At 39.4% G+C, this 25,225-nt stretch overlaps 1 protein-coding gene and 1 long non-coding RNA gene across 7 annotated transcripts in view; one reads left to right on the top strand and one right to left on the bottom strand.

Moving 5' to 3' along the window:
* The window catches only part of NPAS3 (neuronal PAS domain protein 3), an 839,616-nt gene that overhangs the window by 261,064 nt on the left and 553,327 nt on the right, over window positions 1-25,225 (bottom strand). The window lies entirely within an intron of this gene.
* On the top strand, window positions 15,942-23,728 carry LOC140639801 (uncharacterized). The gene is made up of 2 exons (XR_012036431.1): window positions 15,942-16,064; window positions 22,780-23,728. It is a non-coding gene; the product is annotated as an uncharacterized lncRNA (long non-coding RNA).

Below are 25,225 nucleotides of genomic sequence, written 5' to 3'. Positions count from 1 at the left end.
ATGATAATACATATATACACACTTATACTTTCCATTATAATATTTGAGTAAATACTATACTTGGCTTTGCCTATTCTATCAAAAAGGCTTACATGGTATCTCTCTATAAAGACAGAGCATATGGGAAGGATATTTTGCTCTATTTTAGTTTTTTTCTTTTTTAATCTTTGAATCCTCTGAGAATAATAGCCAGTTCTATTACTACTATTCCTTGCTAATATGTTCATCTTACAAGCATTCTGTCCCATGGCTCTGAAAAAGTCACAGTACCTGTTCTGGAAAGAAGACTTCTCTAAAGCAAAGGTAGCCACTACCTTTGGGCAGAATCCCTTGCCCTGCCACACCCATAAGAGCCTCTGCTTCGAGTATGTTAGGGAGTTCACATTCTGGCACTCACAATATCTTTACAGAGAACACACTATGTGGTCATGGTGGAAACCCTAGACAACTTCTATTTATTTATTTTTGTTTTGTTTTGTTTTCAGTAAGAAAGAAAAATGGCCCAGGTTCCTAGGAAAGAAGAAATGAAATCACCACATGGAGGTTTACAAATAAGGAATTTACAGAAGATTCCTACTATGCATATACAGGGGGCAACAGACACATTCTCATTACATACTATTGTGAACTTGTTACCTGAAAAGAGGTAAGTTGTAGCTTGGAAATACTTGTCTACTCAAAACTGTATTCTAGTCACACTCCTGACTTCTTCGTATGTTTCTACAGTACCCAACTCCTAGTGATTGTGTTATTGAAGGGATTTGGCCAGAAAAGCCTGACTCTTCCAATATAAAGAAATATATTGTTTATCATTTTCACTATGGGCTCCAGGACAGTATACAAATTGGGCCCATTCTGTTAACTGTTTCTTTAGTGGTCACTTTGGCTGAGGCTTCCAGCAGGCCATGATTCACATACAGAAAAAGCACTGACATAAGCTGTATTTTCAATTGCTCTGTAAAACGGTAAGTGCCACACACATCAGAAATTTGCAAGTATTCTTATTAATTGGACTACACTGACCAATAATAGTTAAGAGGCAGGCCATAAATCCCCCCTTAGATTTTATATTAGATTATGACATTAAGTAAAATGTAATAAACAAAGGTTCTTATCATGATATCTAGCTGACTAAACAAAATGGCAAAAAGATTTGGTAATCTTTTTAAGGAAACTAGTATTATTGTTTGAAAGAATAATACACACTCTTATTTGGGGCAGAATATCATGCAAAATTTATTTAAGAAGAAAGAGTCTCTTTCATTCATAAGTATTGGTTTCAAAAAATACTGCATGAACTCCTACTGAAGGTAAAAGCAAAATTATTTAAGAATGTGAACCAGTGTTTTGCATTCTTGTTAAACTTTAATCAAAGATGGTAGGACTTCAGATTTATGTAAATATACATACATACACACACGTTATATATATGTAAACGCCTATAACTTGCTTTTGAATCCAACAACACATCTTGAATGTCTTGGCATGTCAGCACATACAGGTTTATCACGTTTTTTCCTAAGTATTATAATATACCTTAATGCATTTAGCTATTTCCCTAGTTGAAGGAAGTTTCAAAATTTGGGGCAATTACAAATAATACACCAATAGAATCTGTTTAACTTTTCTGTAATGTAGAATTCTTAAAAATAGAATTACTTGACCAATCCTATGAGATGTTGCCAAATTGTCTTTTTCCCCTCAAATTATTTACAAGAAGGTGGTAGAACCATGCGGTTTCATCAATAGTAAATGAGAGTTACTTTTCTCACATTCTCACCAATATTTGATATCATCAGTCTTTTCAATATTGGTCAATATTAGCAAAAACTTTCAGTAATCTTCCATATCGATTGATCATCTATATTTATTTGGTGATGTTCTCATTCATATCCTTTAACTATGTTCTAATGGGATGTTGATCTTCATGAATTGTTGGATCTCTTCATATAGTTTGAATATTGATCCTTTGTTTTATGTATTATGTGTATTTTCTATCAGCCTACAATTTGTCTTTTTACTTTTTTGTGGTATCTTTCATTGTATGTAATTTAGATTACTTAAGTAATCACCTCTGTCAGTCTTTTATGACTCCTGGGTTTCTTTCCTTAGGAAGCCCTTCTCCACTGTGACAAAATACAATTTTTTTTTTTTTATAGTTTTTCCAGTACTTACAATTATCTTCATCATGCTTAGTTGTTTAACTCTGAAATTAAAGAATTAAGGAATGCTGTTGACTGCATTTCTGAGGTTCTACATGAAAACATGCCCTTTATACAACTGAATATCTTTTTTTAAAAAAAGATTTTATTTATTTATTCACACGAGACACACAGAGAGAGAGAGAGGCAGAGACATAGGCAGAGGGAGGAGAAGCAGGCTCCATGCAGGGAGCCGATGTGGGACTCGATTCTAGGACACTGGGATCATGCCCTGAGCTGAAGGCAGATGCTCAACCACTGAGCCACCCAAATGTCCCTGTACAACAGAATTTCTTAAATAATTCGATATCATTTTTAAAGTTGATTTTAAAGCATAAGCATGATTCTGTAGGACTACGAAGCAAGAAAATGTGGGAGTCAGTTTAGACCAGGAAAGGCTATTTCTTCTTCTCCTAATGCAGAATGATCAGATCTTAGTTTACTACTCTGTTTTTAGGAAGGAAGGTTTTGCTATACTGCGACAACATAATTTTTCAAAGAGAAGTGCGAGAATAATACCTACTTTTATATATTATTCTCAGAACTGTCAGTAGTAGGGACTAAAGGCTCATATGCAATTATTTCATTTATCTTAGATTTCTGCTTACTAAGCAGTTGAACAGAAAGAGATTTTCTAGAGTCAGAGAGGCCTTGGGTTCAAATCCTGGGTTCAGGCACTTTATTTTCTCTGAATTTCAGATTTTGTTTTTTGTCGTCTTCTTCTTCTTCTTCTTCTTCTTCTTCTTCTTCTTCTTCTTCTTCTTCTTCTTCTTCTTTTCTTCTTCTTCTCCTTCTCCTCCTTCTCTTTCTCCTCCTTCTCCTTCTCCTTCTCCTTCTCCTTCTCCTTCTTCTCCTTCTCCTTCTTCTCCTTCTCCTTCTTCTCCTTCTTCTCCTTCTCCTTCTTCTTCTTCTTCTTCTTCTTCATTTTTGTAGGACAGAGCTAATACTTATTGTCCCAGGATTAAGTGAAGTGACAGAGGCAAATTGCCCAGCACAGTCAGCCACAGTGCAAGATATATGCTCCATCTCCTGTCCACCAATGCTCCCCAAACTCGTATCCCAGCAGCTCAGAGAGAAATGGATCAGAGGCTAAACATGTTTCTAGAAGGCAAAGAATGCTTAACCTGTAGTTAAGAGTAAAGTTTGGCTACAGCTGGGCCACAGGCTAGGAAAAGGCTAAAGAAAGAAGAAATTGGGACTGGCCCAGAGGTTTTCTTTAAAAAAGAACCGGACACTTAAAAAAGATCAAAAGATTGGAAGTTCAGTAATGGAGTGGGCTTACTTTACTGTGATTTTCTTTTTTATTTGTCCTTTAATCCTGGAGTTTTGGTCTTAAGGAGCTGAATTTTACTCATGATTGGTATTGGCCAATACACAAATTCCCAACAATCCCAAGTGCTGACAAAGATGAAGAGCAATGCTATTGGTGGAAATACAAAGTGGTATAGCCACTTTGGGAAACAGTTTGACAGTTTCTTAGAAAGTTAGACTCACATTTACCTTATGATTCCAAAATCCTACTCCTGGGTATTCACCCTAGAGAAATGAAAACCTACATTCACACAAAAGTGTGTGCATAGATGTTCAGAGCAATTCTATTCACCACTGCCAAAAAATGGCATCAAGCCAAATGCCCTTCAATAGGTGGTATTGGCCACCCAGGAATGCCTGGGTGGCCCAGTGGTTGGGCATCTGCCTTCAGTTCAGGTTGTAGTCCTGGGGTCAAGTCCATATCGGGCTCCCCGCAGGAAGACTGCTTCTCCCTCTGCCTATGTCTGCCTTTCTCCATGTGTCATGAATAAATAAATAAAATCTTAAGAAAAATGGATACATGGATAAACAAACCATTGTACAGCTATCCAGTGGAATAGTACTTAGCAATGAAAGCAATGGATTACTGATATGAATATTAAGCACATTCTGGTGAAAGAAGCAAATCTCAAAAGGCTACAGACTGTATGAGACTCCATTTATATGACACACTCCTAAAGACAGAAACACAGTGAAGGTGAACAAATCAGCGGTTGCCACGGTTTGGAGGAAGAGGAGGGTGTGACACAAAGGGATGGTAAGGAAAAACCCAGGAGTTTTTTTGGGGTGATGGTACTTTTCTGTATCCAGATTGTGGTGGTGGTTACATGAATTTCAACATGTGCGAAAATGTGTAAAACACATACAAGAGGATTCAGTTTCACTATGTTGATTTTAAAAATAATTTTTTAAAGAGAGTGAAAACACAACCTATTTAAGACTCATACTTCTTTTGATGGGATGGAATGAGTTCCACTACATACAGAATGGCCTTAGACCAGCACCTTCATACTTCCAGCTAAAGGGTAGTCTTTCTCAAGTGCCTTCACATGTGTGAAAGAATAACAAAAACACAGAAACAAAAAGAACTCTCTTCTGTTTGTGCTTTTCTGGAGCCAGTTTTAATCATCTGTGAGTTAGCATCACCGTTTTTCTATGCAGAGAATTTTCCCTGTGTTTCCCAAGCATTCTGCAAGTAAACCACATACAGTCCCTCACCCTACTCTGATCTCTGCCTTATTCTTAGGAGCTACTGAACATCAGATCACCAGTAGCTAGCTGGCTGCCAGAGCCTTTGCTCTTGTAGCAACAGCTCAGTTACTACTATGATATAACCTTTCCTTCCCCTTTACTCCCATTCCCTATTTTTTTGGAACAAGTTGTCTTTAACCCTTGGACCCAATTTGAAGGCAATGGAAATAATTAAGACTGACATTTCTAGGGTTAAACGTCAAGTAGGAGAAAGAGCTGAAGAAGGAAATTCCCCAGCTTCTTAGTAATGAAAAGCTGAGGGTATACCTTCTGTGGCTGTCTGTGAGATGCTTTCACATCCATGTGTCAAGGGTTTTTCAAACTGACAACTTGCAAATTTGAAATACAAAAATGCCCAAAGCGATATTTTAGTGGCTCAGGGAAACTCTTGTATGGGAAAAAGAATTCTAAAGTGAAACGTCTCTTGAAATCACACAGGGCCTGACCACGATACTCTAATTATGCTAATTGCTTCAATGCCCTTGCTTTATTTATGCTGAGCAGCTAAGATAAATAAAGGAAAATTGCTTTGGATCTAACTGTATTCATATCAGAATGCAAACTAGCCTGTGTTTGTTATGTGATTGCTGATCTGTTTACACTAAATTCTGCAGGTAATTGCAGTTTTGATTGCACATTTATTTCTAGCTGCACAGGTCCCAGGACTAGGTCTGTCTGTTTTTATAATTAAACCGTTTTGTAATATCTAAACTCACTAAAGAGCAAAATGATGCTTTAAGAATTTACATATTTTATGCATTAAATATAATACTTTGGTGAGCGGTGACAAAAAGGAAAAAAAGTATGTTTACCACCAAAAAAATTGGACAGCATGTTCTGGATTTGAAGAAATTTGAGACATCTGTTCCAAGGCCTGTTCACCGAATGGGACAGATGCCTGGCGCATCCCTGTAATCTGTTCTTCAACACATAGTTTTTGAACTTTCAGTTGCAACTTTCGTATTAGTAAAATATGTTAAGAGAACATGCTGCCACTTGGTGATTCCTAAGACAATGGACCAGTATTTTATGCCCAATGTAGTCATTGTGTTCTCCGTCCCTTGCCCGAAAGCAGAAACTTTATAGAAATGACTTTGTCATTGTTTTCTGTTTTAGACCAGTCTGCTGGGGATGTTCACTATGGTCATTGATCTTAGCTAAAAATCAGTTTTGATTACAGTTTCCTTTGGATTTTACCCGGTTAACACATACTTAGGGGAAAAAAGCAAAATATACATATATAGGAAAGCAAATGCAAGTCTTTCTCCTCTTTTGGAGGCCCATTACTTTAACATCACAAAGGAAAAGGAAGTGATAATGTCACCACTACAAATGTAGGATGGTGTCACCTTTGCACCATCATCAAATTCTGAAATCGTCATTTAGCCTGCCCTACTTAATGGAAAAGTTAATATCAGTCTATAAAGACTAGCCTGCAAAGCTTCTTAACCTAGATTCTGCTCATGAAATATCTCCTATTATGAGCTTATTTTGTCTAAAATACCCCCGAGGCATGTTCTCAATAAATATAGAGTCCTAGCACCCTGAAGGCGTCTCTGGCTTTCTTCCTTCCAAGATAAAGGAAGTTAGGGAAATGGTAAGACACTCAAAGCACCTAGGGTTAGCTAAGCTACCATGAAGAAACTCTAATTTTCTTAACACCAGCAGATGATTCTCATGATACCACAGTGTTGGAGACATGGCCATTAAAAGATCTCCAGAGCCTTCCATCACTTAAAAAGTACATTAAACCCCAATATAAAAGTGTTCATATTTTACTTTGTGTCGCTGTACTGGTCTAGGTGGAAGTGTGAGGCAGCAGTGGGCACAACAAGAGATCTAAAGTCAGACCGCTCTGCATTTGAATGTAGGATGCCTCAGCGTCAGCTATGCGACCTTGGAAAAGCTAAAAGTGCTCACATTCTTTAGCACCCTTACAAGGCTGCTGTGAGAAGGAAAATGATACAACATGTGACCACTATTCAGTGAGGCACATGGCACTCAGTAATTACCAGTTGGTGTTGTTGTTGCTACATTAGAAGTTTAAAAACCCGACCAGTGCTCTAGGGATACCAATCACCACATGCGATCTGTGGTGGGTGTTTGTTAAACCGTTACAGGACACACGGACGTTGTAACCTACCATCTCCCTTGCTGGTCCACTAAGCAAATGCAACTTTCCCACAGCCTCATCCAGCGGCCACTGGGAAGAGGCTTGGATCAGAGGCATATTTGCTGACAGAAGCATGAAAGATTTCTCAGAGGCCTTACTTTGAAAAAGAAGTTTGGTCTACTGGGCATCCTCCAGATTTGCAGACACATTAGGTCTACTCCCTTCTCTCTGTCAAGTCCTTACTTGATCATAGCCTCTTGTTGCATTTGTCAACCTCTGCATAATGATTTATTAATGTTCCTACATTTCCCACTAGACTGCGAGTGACCTTAAGGCAGGGGTGGAGTCTTATTCTTCTTTTCATCCCTACAGCATAGCATCTCACATTCCCTTGAAGGGAAAAAAAATATTGAAGACAACTTGGGGGCTAAAAAAAAGAGAGGCATTGTTTATTAATAAAAAGGTGTAGTAGAATTTAGAGCCAGGATGTTAGCTTTCTTTTATTGAGGAAAAGATGAAGATCTCTGGATTCCTTGCAGTTTCTATTGAAAGAACCACAGCCCCCATTTTTTTGACACCCTCTGGCAGGCAGATCAGGACCTGGGATCTGAAAGTGCCTTAAGACCCAGCATTGTTCAAAGGGAAGTGCTATACACTTGTCCAGCTAACGCTACAATCCCCACATTCCAAAGCCAAGTTCTCCTTGGTCTTCTCTAGCTACCTCTTGGAAACCAGTTAATAAATTATTGGGAAAGCAGACTTCTGTGAATCCATCCTCTCCATGTCATACATAAATCCTGATTTTCACATGAGATGTGACCACGCATTTATTATCTCAATGCACTTATTCAAATTTTTCCAGTTTTTAGTGCCTCACAGCAAGTGTGTGTGTGTACATATAAACTCATGTGCAGAAAGAAATGGTCCTTTCTCCAGAGGCAATCACAAGTCTGAGTAAAATGACCACTTTTTTGAGAGAAGGAGATAACATCTTGACTTATCTTGGTATAGGGATAAATCAGAGCTAGGGCATCAACACGCAAATCGTAGGGTGGCACTGGGCAGCAATTTCTTCCTCTGATACTAAGTCTGGATATGAGCTCTCGCTTTGACGGATTTGACAAGGTAGGTGGTTGCAGGCTACAGGCACAGCTAGAAAGGGAGTCAAATTCCACACCTTGCTCACCGGGGGAGTACCTGGAATACAGGTACTACCAAATGAAAGGACTCATGCCCTAAATATTTGCCTCAGCTGCTAGCAGGGATGGGAGTAAAGAGGAGCAAAGTCATGAGTGGGGAAGAGGGAATGCTAACAGCTGGAAGCCTAGAGGTGGGTCAGGGAGCTTCCTCCTTATCTCCACATATAATCAGAAAAGCATTGCTAAATTGACCCTGAGTATTAAAGTCATGGGGCCTCATCTGAAGGAAAACTATGGGATCTACTTTTTTTGCAATAGGGGCTCAACACTCACCAGATGAATGGAAGGCATAGAAGGACCTCACTTTCACTATAAAAATGAATGCACATTAGTTGATGTCAAATGGATAACTTCATCAGCACAATGAGGACTGAAGGGCTAGGGAGCCCAGTGAGGTTTTCAGAGTCTGGCCTTCATGATATGCTGCCTTGGTTACTTTTCTTCATCCTGAACTGTGCCTCACTCTGCCAAGATGAAATTCTGACCTGTATCCCTAGGTGAGAGGTACTAAATTACTGAGCCTCTGAAATGAAGTTATTTCCTACACTGCATTTGCAGGATGCCTTAATATATAGTCACTAAACTACTAGTTTGATTTTTTTTCCCCTGATCTCATTGCTACCTCTCCATATATTGAACCCCGGGAGAACCCTATTCACCGATCCCCCCATGACTAACAAGCTGTTTAATTCACCAATGATTTCCTTCATTATTTCACAGGATCAGCCTAGAAGAGCTATAGAAGCCATATGAGTACACATATTAAAACATCTTTTACACAGGCAACACTATACTGTAGTTATAGCCATGCTCTATTTCAATTACATTGAAAAATTTGCCCAATAAGTTGGTTTTCCCTTAAAAGAAAAAAAGCGTTGCAGAATCTGTGTAACATAAATGATCCTTTATGGGAAAATGGAAAGAGGAAAATTTCATAGGGTTCTCTTTTTAATTATATAAATAACTTCAGTATATTTCGAGTTTCTCTATTGCTAATTCCTTGCTAATTCCTGCCCCCAGACCGTTAGTACTTTCAAATCCAGTTTAAGTACAAGTGAAAGGAAATCATTTACACCTAATTTACACCCAACTCAAGAGTGAGGAAACACATTCCAGATACCCCAATTGGGTTTTAAGTCTGGAGTACCGGTGCTGAAATGACGAGTATTCATAATACAGATTATGAAAATTATGTCAAACTGTTTGTCATTCATTGATAATTATTTCAATCCTTTGTAATCTCTTCAGATTTTTCTCTTTTTTTCATTTCACCTTGCTCTTTTTCTCTTTCTTTTATTTTTTCCAACTTGCCTGTTTCTCCATTTCATCTTTGTCTCCTCTCATTTCTTTTCGTCATGGTTTATTTCCCCATTTATTCTTTTATAATCTCTCATTTCCCCCCTCTCACTATTAGTTATCTTGGTCTGGTAGATGAAAATGAAACAAAACAAACAGATGGCTCTACACTCCTAAATCTTACTCCCACTTCCAAAGTTATCTTAAAAACTTAGGTATATGTATGTGTTAATGGTCAATAATTTAGTTAAAAGTTTTTAGAGGAAAACCTCCCCTCCATTAGTTGGCTTCACATGTCCTGTAACTTGAAGACATTGTAAAGCTTCTCCCTTCTGAAGATGGATAGCTGCCTGTCCCTAGACTTAGGAAAGTCACAAAAGTGACAGGGTCAATTCTTCTTGGGATAACTCAGTGACACAGCATACAGAATAAAATTCACAGAAAGAAATGAATTGAAGCTTCACTTTCTCTCTAGAGCCTCGCACTGTACTCTGACACTCCAGGAGATAGGAACTAAATTGAAACAAACTAAACTTTTACCTTCTGGTTGCAGAGGTATATAACTAAGAATTTTTAATTTGTCTTAAAAACTCCTCCTTACCTAAAATAAAATTAATTCTCAAGATATGAGAATAGAATAAGGTCCATCCAACTGTAACTAAATAAGGCCCTTCCAAATGTATATGGTATGGTGATTCTATGGACTTGATTATGATTACTCCATATAATATTGTACTTGCTTAGTTTGTTTTCTTTGTGTGTTTTTTTTAAAGATTTAATTTATCTATTTGAGATAGAGAGATAGAGATAGAATGAGCAGTGGAGAGGAGTAAAGGGAGAGAGGGAGAGAGAGAGAGAGAGATAGAGAGAAGCAGATTCCCTGCTGAGCAGGAAGCCCGATGTTGATGTTGGGCTCAATCCCAGGACCTGGAGATCATGACTTGAGCCAAAGGTGGACGTTGAACCAACTGAGACACTCAGGTGCCCCCTTGCTTAACTGTTTCCACACTAAGTTGCAAAATTAGAAAACATCCATGTTTTCAACTCCTGATTACATCATCTTTGAGAAACTGATGATCCTTTAAAAAAGATGACTGAATGACTCAAACTTTAATATTAGGACAAAATTAGGATATTGATCCCACCCTCAGAACTTTTCTCCTCTATTATGAATATTATATATAGTACAAAAACAGTTACTATGCTTTTTTATGAGTAGTCAGCCATCCAATACTCAGATAATGTTATGAGTTGAACTGTATCCTCCTCAAATTCATATATTGAAGTCCCAACACTATTACTTTGAAATTGACTTTATTCAAAAATAGGATTGTTGTACGTGATCAAGTTAAGATGAAGTTATTGGTTAGGCCATAATCCAATATGACCAGTATCCCTATAAAAAGGAGAAATGTAGACACAGACACACACACATACAGGAAGAATGCCATGTGAACATGAAGTCAGAGAATGTGGTGATGCATCCACAAACAAAAGAACACTAAAGATCACTGCAAACCACCAGAAACTAGGAGAGGCTTAGAACAGACACTCTCTCACATCCCTCAGAAGGCTCTAAACCCTCACAAAACCTTGATCTCAGACTTCTAGCCTCTGAACTTAGACTGTACATTTCTGTCATTTAAGCCTTCCAGTTTGTAGTACTTTTTTTTTTTTTTTAGAAACAGAGAGAAGAATCGAAAATCCCCAGCAGGCTCCATGCCCAGTGCAGAGCCCAATATAAGGCTTCATCATACAATATTGAAATCATGACCTGAACTAAAATCAAGAGATGGACGCCCAACTGACTGAGCCAGCCAGGTGATACCAGTTTGTAGTACTTTTTAAAGCAGCCCTACCGAACTAATATAGATTTCATATTCCTCATAAAGGATGAATGATGATACATCAGGGAAGAACCATGAGCTTTGGGGCCATGTGACTGGATTTGAAGCTAGATTCTGCTTATTATAGATTAAATGGATCAAGTAATTTTTTGCATGTCAATTTCTTTTTCTGTAAAATGGAGAGAGATATTGGTATGTACTTTATTAGGTTGTTATGAATATTAATATCAAGCCAATTCTGGAGTGCCTACTATATATATGTGTATGTGTGTGTGTGTGTGTGTGTGTGGAATAGGGTGGTGAACAAAACAGATCTTGTTCCTGCCCTCATGGAGTTCAGAGTTTAGTAGGAGGGGACAGAAAAAACAGTTACACAAATACATATGCATTAAAACTTATGTTAAGTGTTATGAAGGAAAGGAATAGGGTGTAACTATAGAGTTTTAAGGGGTGTTGGAGAGGACAGTGCCTTCATGGTCAGACAAAGCCTTTCTGAGAAAGTGACATTTAAGCTGAGACCTCATTGATAAGAAGGTGCAAAACATGAGGGGATGAACTACATCAAATTCCCAGGATTCTACCCGAATCAGAGTAGGTATTTGATTAAAGACATTTACAATTGTTATTGGCCACTATATGTCTCATACTAGAATCTCTTGTGTGGGGACATAAGAGCATCCATTCGCCTGGCATTCAAGGTCCTCCAGGACCTTTCTTTCTATCCTATTTCTCTTGTCCACCGTGTAGGTCTGTTCTGGCTCTGGCCCTACAAGGTAGGCCCATTTTGAATCGAAGACAGGCACTGATCTTTCTTCTTCTACAGCAAGAATTTAGTTCCTTGGTCTCCCTGTGGCCAGTGTCTTTTTATAATATCCAAGGTTTCCTCTATCCCTCCAAGAATATGACACCAGATCCAAATTCAATTACTACTCTCTGTAACCTCCAAGATTTTTAATCCCCATGCCTTGAGCCCTGCCATCTTCTCTTTCAACTCTAATCACATATCATCCCCACACCAGTCTATCCAGATCCATTCAGGGAGTACTTCTGATCTTGAATAAGACAATTCTCCTCCGCTGGGTCACTAAGACACTGGATCTATACCATAAAAGTACTTCAGCCTGCCTCGACTTACTGTATTTGTCTGATCTCTCCTACTGGATTATAAAGAACTCTGAAGACAGAGTCTTTGTCTAACTATCTTGAGGGCCAAAAGGAATGTGGGGTGGTTCATAACATGGCTAAAGCTTAACTGCCACTTGGTTCATGGACATTCTAAGAAGGTAGCAGAGTTAAGAAAGACATACCAGACATAAATAGTAAACATGAGTCTTACATATTTCCCCATCACATACAGATATAAAACATTCAGATAAGAAATAAGAAAGGAGCACGTGCCAATTAACATCTTTCATTTCTCCCACAGAACAAACACTTCATTCACTGTTTATTTCGGCCAACGCAAAACATGCATGTGGGAAAATTATTTTCCTTCACTTTCTTAACATACATAGTGGTGATGGATATAAGTAAAGGGTAGAACGGGATACATACAGTAAAAATAGCTGATGTTCTGTTTTCATTCAGTTTTGCTATAAAAGACAATTAATGTACATTCTAAAATGTGCTCTTCTGGGCCTGAATGTCTTTGTCTGGAAAATGGGGGTACTATTTCCTACCTTGATCTTTTTTCCAAGAGCATAAGATGAATTTGTTATGCCCTCCTCAGTGGATAGCGAGAGTTAAGAGTAGAGGTGTTTTTATTATCTTGCTATAATAAAGAGAAGGTTGTATCAAACTATTCCTGCTATGCCGCTACAGTTATTCGGAGAGGAACATTTCTCACCCACAGGGATGCAACTACATGACTGCATCAAATTGAAGGTGAACCCTGCAAGGTGGCTAAGGCACTTCAAATAACATAGGCCATCAGGAGAAGACATTTTTTTTTAAGACAAGAAAAAAGGATTCTGATCCAGTATTTATAATTACATTTACTGGTTATCTGAAATATGATATTTCATCCCCTGAAATGATTTCACATGTCACATCAATTTCTAAAGAAAGTCTCCTCTCAATAATTTTGTCTGCCCATACATTTATGGATTTTTACCAGAAGGCTATGTCAAATACGAGCACTTAATTCAGAGCAAACACTATGTGCGTGTGTGTTTTTAAAGGCTTCTAAACCATATTAAATTTTCATTCATATAGGTACACAGAGACACATATTAAATAAACCCTCTACAAGAAGAACCCGGCTAGCAATGCAGCAAGAGATTTCCAAAGGGCCGAATTTATTACAAATTAATCAAATAGGTAAGATGGATCATAATGGATATTCCAGCCAATGTAAACCGAGAGAGAGAAAAAAAGCACCAGCAGCAAGTCAAGAGCCAAATGTTTCTGTTTTGATTTATTTAGCATTTCCGAGATGTTTCTTCTATGGGGAACAATATGCAAGGCATTGGAAATTCAGAAGGCACATCTTTTGTGTACCATAAAAATGTGCTGCTAACCTACAATACCCTTATAGAAATACAATTCAATAAGAAACTCAGTTGGGAAGATGTCTCAATAGAACAACATGAAAAAAATGGTCAATACCAGAATGATTTACTTTACTTTTACAAGGGATTTTGATGCCACGAATAGAAATGCCTTTGGAACTTATAAAATCCAGATAAACAGAGAGCCACAGTTTTAATTCTTACACAACTCTAATGTGCCTTTTTTTTTTTTTTAAGCAGATCATCTCTCTAAATCGTCACTTCTATCAGCCTATCGCCCGAGCAGTGTTAGAGCACTCAGCCCTGAGGGCAAAGATAAGTCTTCACCATTGTCACATGCAGCACACACATATTCAGACATATCATGCTGAATGGGAATACGGTACTTTGTAGAAGCAGAACTGATTCCTGCAGAATATCCTGAGATACTTATCAAGCTGTTAAAGGAGACATCAGTCTTTTGTCTGTATTGCCCTTGACACATCCTCAAGGAAAGTATCTGGAAATTCTTTGTCTTCTGAAGAACCCTCGGACCTCTTAGGTCTAATGTAGGTTAAGTGCTCCACAGATCTCCCTAGAATAGAAAAGCACCTTGGAAATGATAGTCTGGCTCACTAGATACACATATAATCCAAGTGCTAATTCTGAAGATCCTGTTAGTTGAAGAGGCGGCAGCCAACCGCCGAAGCTTCAGACAAAATTGGCCTTGGATGGGGAAAAAGCTGGAATTCTACCCTAAAATTTATCAGAGACAACCACCTCTAAAAACCCAACAAGGGTAAAACGTATAAAGGTGAATTACCACATCATCATCCAATTATCATGGCTTGTTCTGTCAAGGGTAAATGACTACCTCGCAGCATTCGGTGTTGGCTTACTGATTGGTGTGTGCAGTACCCAGCGGCCCCCGCCTTGCCCCCCAACTCGGGAGGTGTGTGGACCATTTCATTATACCCTTGCGGCTGTATGTGCATCTCCCTGCCCATTCTGGAGGCATCAAGTGAAAACGGATACATTATTGGAGATTACTGGGCATTGCCGAAAAAAGAATTATGCTATCTGCACCCCCCAACACCGAAAACACAGAAAAAAATCACCATGTTTAACTGTTGTCATAATTGAAACTCGATTCAATTCACAAACTTGAAATGGCACTTATCACTTCCTCGTCTTTCCTGCCCGTTTCATTCTCCACGAAGTCATCTGATAGAACTTTACACAAATCTCTTGCGGATAAACATTTCCAGTTCACTTTTTTTCTTCCCACAGATAAATCACAGTAAATGCAGAATTCTTTTTACTTCATCACAGATTTAAAGAAACAAAACAAACCTCCCTCAGCAGATTAAACAAAACAACCAAACTCAGACAGCAAAGAGGCACGCACAGCATCTGAGATTAATGGACCCACATTTCATCTCAAAGTGCTTTCTTGGCATAAACAATACATAAGGGTCACCTTATCCACCACTGAAGTGTAGCCCCCTCTGAGGCACGGAAACTATATAACAGAAGAAGCACTCAGTCATTCTTGAGGGCAAGGGAAGGCGACCTTTTTACCATCCTGGTAGCTTGGAGTTTCAACCCTGATCCAATCTCCCACACTCCTTCGACAGGTTGAAGATAGAACAGAACAACTAGACTGGAGTCCCTCTCTGGGTTTGGCGGATTGATCCGACCAACTAATTTAACCAGAAGTAGCGGAAAGATGCTGGAAGGAGAGACAAGGCCATTGGTGAGTCCTCAGAGCTGACTGGGGCACCCCCACTTTTCTCCTTCCCAATTAGTCTGGATACAACTAAGGTACAGTGAAACCCTGTACTGGTGGAAAGACTGGCCCCTAACTTAGACATGACTATCCCAAGAAAGCAACTGTTGAGCTTGGTGGAGCCACTTTGGGTTACTGCAGAGGGGAATATTAGCATGATTTAGACTCTGACACAGTGTGGGTGTTATTTCAAAATGTACAGTCGGCCAAAGCGAGTGACTTGAAGAACACAGATGTATATTGTATCCATGAGGAAGATATGCTATGGGAACATCCCTAAGTTATCATTTTCTAGGTACTTAGGTTTCAAGTACTTTGTATCTCACTTTATCCACCAACAACCTTACAATGTCTGTATTTGTACTCTTATTTCCGTTTTATACATGAGCACAATGGGGTTTGGAGAATTCAGTGTCCTGTGTTACATCACCAGTGGGTGGGAGAGCTTGAATTAGAACCATATGGTTCTGACCTCAAATTCCATGCCAGCTCCATTCCACCATTCAACACTGTGGGTGAAGTCTGGGGCAGCTGGCAGGACTTGGATTGCTTCCTGGACCTCTGGAAGGTAGGCTGCAGATGGCTGTGAGGGAAATGAGCACATAAGCATGGCAGAGACCCAGGAGAGTGATGAGGGGAGCTGAAGGAAGCTGGGGAACAAGAGAAGAGAAGAAAAAGTAGAAACAAAGCTCAGAGAAGGCCAGAGAGTTCCGGGATGGCAGGCTGGGGCAGTGAGGCCAAGAAGGATCCAAAGGGACATGAGCACAAAAGGAAAGTAAAACCAAAGTATGTCAAATCTGTTGGGATGAGGCTGGTTAAAGACTTGACTGGAGTCATGAGGGAGATGCAGGAGTTAGCTAGAGAGGTGAAGAAGCTGCAGCAAGGAGCAGTGATTCCAGGTTGAGGGAATTTAATTTTTAGCAAAGACATGATGACACAGAACAAAATCCTTGATATCTGTGTATACCCCGTGGGTGTGAGTGGAAAGGGTAAAAGGATGTAGCGTAGAGTGAGGATGCCCTGTGAGTATCTCAAAGCTCTCTCGCCTTCCAGTGTCAGACTTGGAGTGTTGGCTTGAACTCAAATGCCTGAGACGATGAGGGCTCAGTAGGTCAGGCCTGAGAGTCACCTTGATGCACGCTTACACAAGCACCCCCGTCCTAATATCAAATTCAATTATTCACCCTGAAATTGAAAATCCTTCTTACCCTTCCCATCAACTAATGTACTGAATCCTGTTCCCCTGTGATTTATCTTCCCTCTGGCCGTTTACCCCCAGGGCCTCTGCATCCACTTATGAACAACTCAGTGGAAAACCTCCCAGCACAACGAGGCTGTTCAGCTGCCCACACTGCCTACATCCTCTCAGCATGTGTACACTGAATATACAGTGAACTTAATTGGGACTTGATATGTGATTTTGTGAAAGCATTCTTCAGCCATTTCATTTATTACTCTCCAAGTGAGTGATAGCATCTTTTGCCATCAGTCAGGAGTTGTTTCATCTGGTTTCACTTTATGGTCTCTGGCACATGGTGGATGTTCTACAGCTGCCTGGGGCTGGGAGGAGGACGTTGAACTGGCTTGGGGGTTAGTGTGCTGGGGAGGGCCGAGGGTTGGGAATTAGATATGTTCCATACATTACACATTTACCGAGGACCTATTGTGTGCTCAATGCTGCACTATGTGCTGGGAATGGGAAGGTCAATGAAAAACAGCATCTCTGTATAACATTAACAGGTGCTCACAGTAAGGCCTGGCGGTGGGCACTAGATGGAACAATACGTAAAGAGATCATGGTGATATGGTGTGGTAAACGTGGAAAGGAGCCTAAGCCCTTGGTGCCATAGGGCATGATAGAAGTGCAAAGAAGGGATGACGAGCTAACAGGGGAGGATCCAAAAGCTGTCAGGGAACTTTTACTAAATGAAATAATAGGTCTGAATTAAACCTTGAAGGAAAAGCTTTATAGGTAAAGAAAAAGGGGGGTGAGGGAAGGGCATCCCTGGAAGATAAAACAATCTGAGCCAAGGACCAGAAACATGAAAGAGATATCCATGGGAAATTCTGCCCACAGCTCCCTTAACTACCATACTGGCAGGCAATTCCCTCAAACTCTGGCCTTCCATAACTCTAGCATATAATAAAGGTCTAATGACATAATTCACATGAAAGTCATGCTATAAACTGTAAAGCACCATACAAAAGTAATATATTTTAAGACTGTCATTTCAATAGTTTTTTGGCGAATTGGAAATAGACTTGAGGGGAATCTTTGGGAATTGAGCTGAGGCTTTTTGCTAGGGGTTGTTGACCTGTGTTTTTTAGGACAAGTTGGGAGGAACCCATAAGAAATCCCATTAAGATGAGCAAAATAGAACTACTTGATTTATAAGTTGGCCAATATCATAAACATTAACATGTTTGTGTTAACTCTCTCAAAACCACTAGGGGGTTTTCAGTGAGCACAGGAAGTCAATAACGAATACCTAATCCAAGAAGCCACAGCGGTTCCTCCATCAACAGTGTCAGAATTGTTTAATATTTATTCACTACCTCTTTTACATTCAATACAGTCCATTCTCCTGCCTTGGTAGATGGTAAACTAAATAATTCCATGCTGGGAGACTAAGACCGGGTACAGAATATGGGGGATGAGTTGAGAGAATGAAGAAATCTTTTGCCCTAGCAGTTGACCACTTTGCCTATGCCACCTTCTCTTTGCTGAAGCAGCCTTGGCAGCTAGGCAGGGAAGAAGCAATTAGTAAAATTCTGTGGTAATTCTCCAGAAGAATTCTTAGTTTAATCAAAATGATCAGAACCACCACCATAATTTTTAACTAATGTGATTAAGAGCTCACTAGATACTGAGATGCATTCTATGGGCTTTGCACGTACACCTATACAATAAACACAATAATTTTAGGAGGTGCTTATTATCGTTAGCCCTGCTTTAAGGATAAGGCAAGTGAGGCTCAGAGAGGTTTTATAACTTGCCCAAGGATTCTCCCCACAGCAGAAAGAACTGAGTTGCTATAATCTATTCCATGGTATGTAGTTTCATTGGGGAAATGGGTAGGAGACAGGACACCTTGCATTCAGTAAATGGTAGAAAAATGCAAACAGACTAAGGAATGGATACCTCTCTCCTTTTTAATTCCAAAAGGCTCCTTTTAAAACCCCCTTGAAAGGAAAGAGGAAATATTTAAGTGAAAGATTTTCCAAGCGTCTCAATATCTACCACACTTTATGATATTACACATAGTACCAGAGGAAAGTTAAACACACAGGCTCTGGGAAGATTGTGTCAAAACCAACTTTGTCACCAACAGCTATGGTAAGGCGTATAACCCTGGGTAAGGGTACTTGGCCTTAGGTTTCTCATTGTAAAATGGGCTTGATAAATACCTACTTGGCAAGCTAGTGGAGATGATATGCAGAGGTTAGTGTGTGTGTATATATTGTATCATGCCTCATAGAAAGTGTTAAAAAGAGGCAGTTACAGTCATTATATAACTTTCTTTATATTTAGCACATGGTTATGCATCTATGTCAGTTATTAAACAAGAACAATCTCGATGCGCTATACCAATGTTTGAGGACATGTGAATAAAATACTGTTAATAAATAGAATAAAAAGCTGTTTAAAAACAGGAAAAAAAGATAGTAGGGGCATAAGGGGGATAGGAGGCAATCCATGAAGAGCACTAAACCCTGGAAAAGTTCCTAGAAGTTGCACTTATCAGCACTGGTAAGAACAAGAGAACAAACCAAAAGATATGACTATATGTTCCTCAGAAAGGGCCATTGGGCCAGAAGAATGGCCCAATGCAAGGATCAGCAAACTTTTCTATAAAGGGCAAATAGTACTTATTTTAGGTTTGTGAGCCACGTGATCTGCTCAAGTACTCCCCACCAGTGTTGTAGTATGTAAAATGCTCAGGTGAATGGGAATAGCTTCATTCCAGAATATTTATTTGCAAAAACCAGGTGGCAGGCTGGATCTGGCTGGTAGGGGCTGTAAATTACTGTTCCTTGATCCAACAGAACTCCCATTAGTAACTGCTACTGGTAAGAGTTTTAGTACCAAGGTCTAGGAATGATTTTATATACATACATGCATATATACGTATGTGTATATGTATGCAAATATGCCCTTTTAGAATAATCCTTATAATAATGCCATTCTGATTCATTTTCATTCCTTATATTTCCCTGAGTGGAAGGAATGGGAAGAAGTTATAGCCAGAGTGCAGGAAATTGTACCCAAATGGGATATGACCCAGGGGTATGTGGTGGGCATGGCATAGCCCTCCTGTGTGTGTGTATGTGTGCACGTGCATGTGCGCACACACGCCTGCAGAAACACACACACACAAGTGACAGCTGAAAAAATACAAGAATAATAAGAATAATCTAGTGATACCAGAACTAAACTAAAAATGAAGAGATCAGGGTCTTTGTCAATGTGACCTTGGGCAAGTCAAGATCTTTGCTTTATTTCCTCTGTATAAAATGGGATTAGACTAAATAGGAAGTCACTTTTAGCTCTAAACATCTATGATTCTAAAATATTGTATGAAAAGATGTAACTGTAGGGCACTTAATATATTCTACAGTATTTTCTACTGATGATTTAGGAAAGTGAATTGAGTCAACTAGAACTGTCATGATTTTAATTGGATTAAAAATGACTTTAATGGGTAATTCATCCAGTAGTTTATAATAATCATATAATTAAATAATCACAGGTATGTCAGTTCAGTCTTAAAGGTTCTTATGATAGAGTGGCAAGTTTTCAGAATAAGGCACAATAAGATCTTTTAGTCACTTGACAGAGCTTTATTTCATGTTATATTTTCAAATATAATTGATTAAATTTTGTGGAACTTTCTTAATGAGGTTAGGTAAAGTAACTTATTTTTAACTTCTCAGGAGATTTGGTTTCCTAATCAATTCACTTAAGCCTTTTTAAGGGGAGAATATTCACTAAAGGAAGTGACATAACCAATTTGAACACCAAAATACTCTCAGTGAGGTGCATATATCCAAATCAATCTAATTGTGAAGCAGGTACAACTAGCTTGGCTCTTATTTATGACTCTGATAACCTCACTTGGCTGAGAGTCTGGAAACTTGGAGAGCACACTGTTTTTCTACTTGAGAGGGACAGGAGGTTGGATTTACAGACTGAGAGGTGAGGGACGAGCAGCCCCATCTACACACAGCTCTGTTGACAAGGCACTATTCCTTACACCAGAGGTTACCTCTGCACACCTTTTGGCTGACCTGAAGCCCCTTGTTAATTCAATTCTGAGTATCTCCTGAGTAGCAGCAGACAATAATGCAGACATGGACAAAACTGTACACAGTTGTGTGAGTGAACTAATGTCCAACAGGGATTATGCTGAGACCACCAAACTCATTTCACTGGTGACCTAATCATATCTCAAACCGGCCCCCTGTGGCTATGAATTTATTAGAATGAAGAATTCTTAAACAATTACTCTTGAGCCTGGGATACATGCTTTTCATCAAGCCTGGGCATGTAGGATTCTCATCCAACTGGTACCAACTACCCAACCCCCTCCCAATCCTTTTTTTCTCCCATTCACTGTGGCTAGTAAAAAGAAAACATGACTTTTCATAACAAGTCCCATTAAAATCTGGAATGTGAGCCTTTTCTTTGTCAGACAGCTCTGGAGCACATGCTAGGAGACAAGAAGGAAGAACCACTTGCCCATTCGGCTTAAATCTGTACTCAGCTCTTCATTCATAAGAACATAATCTTTTCTTCTCCCTTGGAGGGCAGCAGAGTTTAGTGGAAATAGGACAGACTGGAGCAATGGAAAGACCTGGTTTCTAATCCTGGCTTTGCCGTTCTTAGCTGTGTGAAGTTGGGCAAGTTACCTGACCTCCTGAGCTACAGTTCTTCATTTGCAGAAAGAGGGTAATGATAGGACTAACCGAATTTTGTAATTTTAGTACCGATACCTACTGTATTCATCGGGCAGTGGTGATAATTAAAGGAACAAATCAAGCAAAGTGTTTAGTACAGTGCCTGGCACATAAGTACTTAAGAAACAATAGTTTTTATTATTGTGTTTGTATTGTTAGTTTGACTACCTTATAATAAAACCCTAATTCATTGGCAAGTAGGGTACTGCAGATAGTTCGGTGTATATCGTTCATTAGGAACTCATTAGAATTTGAACAATCTTAGTGTCTCATGGTCTTAGCTCACAAATATGGAAGTGAACGGTATTTTTCAATTTCATGCTAAAGCTGATGACAAGTATACTTACCTCGTCTAGGCACTACGTGGCTGGGTGATCAGTGGGTAAATAGAGCTTAATTCCTCTTTTTCAAAGCTCTACCACTGACCCAATAGAAAGACAGTTGTGCTAGGGAGGCTGGCTTTCTGCCCATTTAATTCAAGCTAAAACCTCTTTGTGCTGGAGAGAACATCAGAATTACAAACACACTGGGGTAACGACTCCTTTTTCTTAAGAATCTACCTTGAAATTAATTTTCAAAACCATTTAAAATTATAAATAGCATTAAATATTTTTTTTGTCATATAAGGAACATTGGACTGGATGTTTTTTCTCTTCTATAAAATAAGGACATTCCATGTGATATTCTTTAAGTCTGGTTCCATCTTTATAACTCTTCTTTTTTAAGATTTTATTTATTTATTTGAGAGAGAGACAGAGATAGAAAGAGAGAGAGAGAGAGAGAGAGAGAGAGAGAGAGAGAGCAGGAGCAGGGAGGAGTGGGAAAAGCGGGATCCCAGTGCGGGGCTCAATCCCAGGACCCTGGGATCATGACCTGAGCTGAAGGAAGATGCTTAATGGACTGAGCCACTTAGCCATCCCCCTATTTTTATAATTCTATAAAAATATCTAAATATATATATAATAGTTTCATATACATGACAAGTAAATTCCTTGCCTAGCTACAGAAAAATGCAGGCTGTTGCTTCTGACCTTGCCACAGAAGAAACCAGAAGTTCTCCTACGGAGAGAGAAATACTTCTCAGCACACACAGGGACACACCAGAATGCAATCCCCACATCAAAATGCTGCTAGAGTTCATAACTCAAATTTCTTTATCCTGTAGCTGCTCAGGGACCCCATTAAATTGTTTTCCACAAATGCCATGAGGCTTGAACCATTTGTTATAACATTTGAGTCATTTATAAGATATTTTGATCCGACAAATCTGGAAGTAGCTGTCTAAAGTAAAATACATGACTAATGTCAGCTTCATCTCGTTTCAGATCAAAGCAGGAACACTGTGGAGTCCTACAAAACTTTTCTAGGGTGTTGAATGGATTTCTTTACTCTGGTGCATTGGCAGGAAAGCAACACGCTGTGTCACACAGACTGTACTCTCCTCACTGGAGAGGAGACACTCCACGATTTTGATGTGAGAAACCATTTACAAACTCATGGAGCCAACCAGCTTAAATCTGAAATTAACAATTAGTACAGTACGAAAAATGCTGAAAATTAAGAAGGTACCAGTTAACACAGAAAAGAAGACTGGAAATATTCAGCCCTGTTTTTCTTCTAGCTATGCTGTTCACTTATTGCAGAAGTTTCCTTTCTGTCACAGTGGTAATGAGAGGGATGAAGAAACAAGTGGACAACCTGTTAAAAATGAATCCATACATAGAGGGATGCTATTCAGCTCATCCTGGGTGGACCAGCAGTGTGCATATAAACTGGACGCTTGACCAGCCACACCCCAGACCTGATGGAATCAGAATTTCAGAGGGTGGGACACAGTAATTGGGTTTTAACAAGCCCTCTAGGTGGCCGATACATGATAATGTGTGAGCAGCACAGAAGTAAAATACTACAAAAGCAAAAATGCCTGCTGTCACAGCAATCCCCCTATAGAAAAAATTCAGTTTTTTTCCTGCAAGAATGAGTAGTCTTGCCACCAAAGCATCCTTCCATCTCTTTGACCCTTCTTGAGTTCAGGTACTCCATTTATTTCCTCTAGCATTTTCAGCAGACTTCCCCGGCTACCAGTGAGCAGGACTCTGTTCATTCTGTTCATTTTAATCAAGTCTTTATCCATCACAATTTTTTTTAATGCACAAGGAACTGGTGGCCATCATCTGTCTAACCACCAAAGATGAGATATAATAGCATATCCAAGAATCATGCCAAAAATGCCACCAAACACACCTTTAAAATAAAGATTTTTGTGGCATTTTATGTCCTTTGATCTTCTTTAGAAATTTGGCCCTTTTCCTTACTGATTAAACTGCAATTTTTCTAAAATAGCTTGTAATTGAATTATCCAGTGGAACATGCCAAAAGGGATCAAAAGCGATGGAAATAAAAATAGGAAGTTGTATAATTTACAATACAAATGATTTGGTTGCTGAGGTTTTGATCAAATCAAACAAAGCAATAAAATAACAGGTGATTGAATTACATGGAAAGATAATGTATTGGATTTGAAGACTCTGATGCTTCTTGGTAAAGTCTGTTGAATTCACAGCTGTACTGTCTGCTTCTCCCCTGGGAGATAGGGCTCTCAGGGGGCTTTCCCCCTACTCAGGAGCCCTGAAGGCTATGAACACTTCCTTTTTTGAAGAAAAACAACCTCACAAGGAAATATGAAATGGGGAGTTTCTGGTAAATTATACACTCATCACCATCATAAAAATGAAAACAACACAAAACCCCTCAGAATTGCTGGAAGTATTTCACCTAAGGAAGTGCTTAGATGAGAGCTTAAAACTCATTCACCCTCCCCTTCATGCCTAAGTGACCACGGAAACACAGAAGAGAGGAAGAAATAGATATTTTACATATTGATAAAGAACACACAAACCATCAATTGATCACGTGAGGGTTCACCTCTTGCCTTATAATTTTCTAAATACCTTATTAATATCCTCACAAACCTATGTCAAGCACCCATGTTCACCTCAGAGAGGACAGGTGGGAGTTCCCCAGCAAGCCCAGGTGAGATAGAGTCCAGCTAAGAATCTGTGGTACACTTAACTCGAAAAGATCAATATCTCCTTAATGCACAGATAATGCAAACTCCTCTTGCCCTACTCAGGGCTTTCAGAAACAGACAATACCATTATTAACACCTAACCCGTGTATTATTTCCAGAAAATGAATTCTATGACATAATGAGGAACTGTGTATCCTTTTCAAAGTTAGGGTTGCTACCTGGGCAAAGCCAGGCCCCGCTTCCCCACCGCCTCCGGGACCTGGAAATGATTTAATTTATTGCTCTGGGGAGAAGGAGGGAACTTTTGGCTACTGAACTTTCCAGACAAGCTCTGAATCAGAGGCGACTGTGAACACATCAGTAAGAAATAGAAGCCTTGAATCCCTTTCCTGGGGTCTGGTTTTGATGGATGTGGAGGCTCCTAAAGGGTGGTGGAGACAAGGTTTAAGCAAACACGTTTTAGGGCACAGATTTTGAAAATTGAGTACCACTGTCCCACCTGCTGTGCTTCATTTCAGAATCCACAGCCATCATTAGCAGAGAACAAACTGCTTTTCCAACTGCACACCACATCGTACTGCTCCAGCTCGTGCTGGAAATTGCAAAGCTCTTATGGAGGAGCATGTCCTGAGAGCACTCTCTCTTTGGCAGACCTTTCTGATTTTTATTATCCAGGGCTGTACTGGGGGAGGGGAGAGGAGAAGTGTGTGCGCACATAGGTTCAGGATATAAAAGCTTTG

Source organism: Canis lupus, chromosome 9 (assembly GCF_048164855.1).
Source record: "Canis lupus baileyi chromosome 9, mCanLup2.hap1, whole genome shotgun sequence".
Classification (NCBI taxonomy): Eukaryota; Metazoa; Chordata; class Mammalia; order Carnivora; family Canidae; genus Canis; species Canis lupus.
The sequence above is the reverse complement of the archived record's forward strand: the minus strand, read 5'-3'. Positions and strand labels throughout refer to the sequence as shown.